A 4,686-nucleotide genomic window follows, 5' to 3' on the forward strand; every position below is an offset into this window, starting at 1 on the left:
AGTGCTGGAGAGTTAATGGTAGGGTGAATGGTACTGTAAATACTGTGTTGTGGGGTACCCAGGAGACAGTGGAGTGAGCCTGGGGCTAGTGTGGGACCCTCATTTTTTTTGTGCCTGATGGTGCTCTTACTGCAACTATTGCCTTCTTCTAGATCAGGGATGCTCAGTGTCCAGCTCATAAGCCAAATGTGGGCTGTGGAGTCATTGCGTCTGGCCTATGGGGCAGGAAATTTGGTGGTGGGGAAGCGATGATCATTAATACAGTTACCCTCCTCCTGTCAGTTCCCAACTCCCAAGTGCTGCACTGCTGGTTGCAGCCGAGCCATGCCGCCTCTCTTCCACATGGATTGGGGTCAGCCCATGCCTGCTTTCCCACCCACTTTGGGCTGGGTTGAGGCCAGGCCAATGCCCCTTTTCCCCTGTAGGTCCAAGTTCCCTCTGCATAGCCAGATGGTGCCCACCATGCTGGCCCTGATGCTGGATTGGGACTACTGGTGTGATCCAGTCTGTGGGCAGATGGGGCACCACTTATGTGGCCCCTGTGGAAAATGCTGAGCACCCCCTGTTCTAGGTGGGCTTTACCTGCTTGGATCCAGCACAGGAGATATACAGGTACCATGAGAGCCATTGGCAGCTGGAAGAGGCATTGCAGGTTGTGGGTGACATTTTATCTGGGTTGGAGTGGGCTCTGATGCAGGTTGTAGCATGGGATTTTGTGTGACCTGAATGTTGCCTGTTCGGACCTCCCAGGCTAGCCACAAAGTATGGTTTATTTGCAAAGCAGGAAGGCAATAAGTGTCTTTTTCCTTGCAGGGAAGTTGTTGGAGGGAGATTCTGTGGAGCTGAGCTGCAGTGCTGGCCCTGCCAAGGTGATCCTAGAGCCCAGCCAAGCCGTGGTGTTGGACTGTAACCTGGCCCCCGCTGAGCAGTTTATCAACATCACTTGGAAGAAGAATGGCTTTCCATTAGTGGAGCAGGAGCATCTCCATGTGCTTCCAAATGGCTCACTCTTCATCTCATCCCAGGCTGCTGCTAAGGAGAGTAAATATCCTGAAAGGACTGGTGCTGAGGGTAATTACTCCTGCGTGTCCCAGGGCTCCTTAGGGGCTGTCATTAGTCAAACGGCTGTCGTGCGATTTCCAAGTAAGTGGGGTTTTTTGTTTTGTTTGTGGTATTGATACAGAATATCAATGTGTGAGAAAAGGCATCAGTATCTTCCTGGCTCGGAAGCTTGAAACCAGTCGCCTCTGAAAATGGATTTCCTTTCAGGGCGTGCGTGATTATCTGTGAAATGAGACGCAACATCTCTTTCCCCTGTTAACTGTTCATTTCTGAGGGAACTTGTCCAGAGAAGCAGGAATCACTTGGAGCCCGAGCCCTGCTGCTCACAGAGAGCCAGCACTTCCCTCCGCGACTCGATCTCATCAAGTTGTTTGTCTCAGGCCGTGCTTTCAGCAGGCAGCCAGCCTTCTGTTCCCGTCCTCGCTGGGAAAGGTTTAATAAGAACTGTGTGGGCAGCTCCTTACTGTGTGAGATCTGGCACTGGTCCAGACGAGCTGCACCTGTTCACACCAGCTGAGCCTCCAGGCCTCTGCCTTCTGGCATTTCCTCCATGACACAAAGCTGTCTCGTCCTTTGCTAACTTCATGCCGTTCTTCTTTGGTTGCCTCTCAGTGGTGCATGGCTGTTCCCCAGCGTTTCTGTATTCTATGCCTGTCCACTGGACCACTCTCGTAAGGGAGGATGCTTCAACCCACGTCATTACTGAGAGTAGCAGGAAGGATCTCTCTTATTGCTCAGGGGTGGTGGTGCTTTCTGTGATGTTGGATGCCTGGAATTGTGCTGGCACCGCTCTGTGCCTTATTGTGGTCATTCACCAGGCTGAGATTCCAGCTGCTAAGCTAAGAGGTGAGGGGCTCTGCTCCCAGTACCCTGGAGTTGTCTGGTTTTGCAATGTAGCAGTACGTTTTTTAGGACATGGAAAGACAGAGGCAACTCCTTGACATTCCAGGTTGCTGCTATGTGAAGGGCAATAGGGGAAAAGGAACATTGTAAAATGCACTGGTCCCCAGTAGATGATATTGGTTCTCCATTAAATAAGGGCCTCAGCCAGCTGAGTAGTGTCTTAGGTCTGTCTAATACGGGGATGTGGAACAACAAGGCCCTGGTAATAAGTGATGGGTGCTTTGTTGGCTGCCATCAGGGACTGAACTGATGCTAAAGGCACGTGTTGCTAGAGCTGGAGATGGAAGTTGTCCCACTCAGCTCCTCTGGATTGAGCAGGGAGGGGCATGTGTGTTTGTCTGGGATGAGGGGGTGGCAGGAGTGAGTTATCCACAGTAGCCAGTGATTGCATAAGGCTTTTGGGGGCCACCATGGAGGGGGAGAAGCATCTGAATCTCACAAAAGGCCAGTAAAAATGTTCATGGCACAAGCACCAACCAAAAACTTGCTGAGAACCAAATATTCCCTGCTTCCCACTATTTGTAATGGCACGGGGCCAGATGGCATCCTCAGGTCACATATGGACAAGGGATGGTTGTACAAGCTCTCTCAGTCGCATGGCAGAACAGGTCACATGAGCCCAAGGCAGGTCAGCGTGTGGAGAACTGGAGCCAGCAGTGCAGGAGCGGGTCAGGGCAAGGACCCATTGCCCTTGCGTTCACCTTGCAAGTGAGGGGAGGGAGATGTCATGCAGCTAGAGGATGCACAGAGGAGGAAATCTCATTAAAATAAGGGGTTCCCTTGGGTTGGAGAATGGTCATCAGGAAAACCGGCTTAGGGGACAGGCTCTGCAGCACTGTATGAGATGGATTGAATTGTGCAAAAGGGTTAATAAAGAGAAAAGCAGAACCTGTAGCATTGTTGTTGTTCCTTGTTTGACAGCTCCCGCCTCCACACAGCCTGTGCGATATGGCTCAGTGAGGCTTTGATAAATAATGGAGAGAAACCAACTGGCACTTCTGCAAAATAGGCAGTAAAATCACTGCAGCCATCCTCGCCTGCGTGGTTCACTGCGAGTTGCACAGCTAAAACGTACGCAGCAAACAATGCAGAGTTTGTCAGTGAGAGAGCTGAGCTCTGCTTTAAATTTGTCTGCTGCTGATAGGAGTCCTGCAAAATCAGAGAACCTGGCTTACGTTTAGTGTTTTTTCAGGGTTGACCTGGACTGGATTATTGTTTGAGTTATTCTTCATCCTGAATAGTTTTTTCCCCATAATTTGTGTCAGACATTAACCCAACAGTGAACAAGAGAGCGACTGTGTGTATCCATGTGTGTGCACTCACTATGGACTTGTGATTTTGCAGCTTGGCAGGGCCAGAAGCTCAAATGTGCTCTTCAAATGACTCAACTTCAAATAGATGCCCCTTTTGCGTGGAGGCTTGCCATGCACCGTTTGCCATGCACTGTTGTTTGTATTAGGATCGTGTCCAAAGGCTGCAATTACAGCTGAGATTCTGCTGAGCTAAATACTGTACAAATGCACAGGAAATGCAAACCATGCGCCAGAAATTGCAAGCGAGTTGCAGTAGCTGTGTGCCAGGCCTGACTGGGAAGGAACCAGGAGCCTCTGGCTCTTTAAAGCAGGAGTTTCTGTTGACTAACTGGAATAAAAGCCTCTACTCTCAGCCTAACATTTTCTGTTTATGGCCATGTTGCCACAGGAGGAGGAAGGAGCTTCGTAGTAAGAATGGGTTATGTATGCAAGATTTTGGGGCCCCTGTTTATGACGCAGTGTATGGATTTGCTGAGTACAGTGGGTTCCTGCAGAGAGTTGAGGTGTGGAGTGCCTTGCAGCTTTGGGCCTAGGTTACTTATTGAATGACTCATAAAGCAGCCCACATAAGTCTATGGACACAAAGGTTGGACTTGAATATGTAAGGAGGCTAGTGTGGGAAGCAGGCACTTCCCTTTGATGAGGGAGGCTGTTGTTGGTGGATCTCCATCTCCTTGAGTCAGTTTGGACCCAAAGCAGCAGAAGGGAGGTGGGGGTGGGAGGAAGGAGCCCTGCTTGTTACAGGCTGATCAGTGAGTCTTGGTTGTGGCAGGTATATTCCCAAATGCTAGAAAACAAAAAGGTGAGCCTAATTTACTCCCCACTTTTCTATTCAGTAAACACACTTTGGAAGGAAGAAGGATGCCTTGGCTTTCAGAGCTGCTCAGATCCTCCCAAGCTGTTTCATTTGTATTTTTTAAGGGCTAAAAACATTTTCCTTCTTATCAGGTTAGTAAAATAATTCAGCAAGATCTAGATGATGGTCCTGCATGAAAATAGCAACATCCCTTTAATTATAGCCTCAGGAGGAGGTGCCAAGATGCTGTGATTAGAAGCAGATACTCTTACATGAGTTAGAGCAGGGTGGCACCCAATTTGGCATTGCTCAGTAACTTGTTCCTGGTAGTAAGTTACAGTAAGTCGATCACTGTCCTTTGAAACAGAGGAATGAAGATTTATAGTAGCAAATGACTTGTATGTTTTGACAGCAGCCACGTGCTCTCTCTCTTCTTCCTTTCACCCAATGTACTGGCTTCCTCATCTCTGTGTAGACGTAAATGCGGGGTCAGTCTAAGCAGAACTGGTCCAGTTGACTATATGACTTTGATGGCCCATGCAGCAATGCACCTGCTTAACAAAACACAGGGGTGGCTGGAAAGACTGAAAAGCCATGTTTTCCGAGAGTGCG

At 49.2% G+C, this 4,686-nt stretch overlaps 1 protein-coding gene across 2 annotated transcripts in view; it reads left to right on the forward strand.

Annotated features, from left to right (window-relative positions):
- The first annotated feature begins 811 nt into the window (after positions 1-811).
- The window catches only part of IGDCC4 (immunoglobulin superfamily DCC subclass member 4), a 125,666-nt gene continuing 121,791 nt past the window's right edge, over positions 812-4,686 (forward strand). For both annotated transcript variants that reach the window (XR_002095137.1, XM_019503974.1), the window contains exon 1: positions 812-1,143. The gene's annotated coding sequence lies outside the window, so the exon portion shown is untranslated. The remainder of the gene's footprint in view (positions 1,144-4,686) is intronic.

Source organism: Gavialis gangeticus, unplaced genomic scaffold (genome assembly GCF_001723915.1).
Source record: "Gavialis gangeticus isolate Ggan-Ray unplaced genomic scaffold, GavGan_comp1, whole genome shotgun sequence".
Classification (NCBI taxonomy): domain Eukaryota; kingdom Metazoa; phylum Chordata; order Crocodylia; family Gavialidae; genus Gavialis; species Gavialis gangeticus.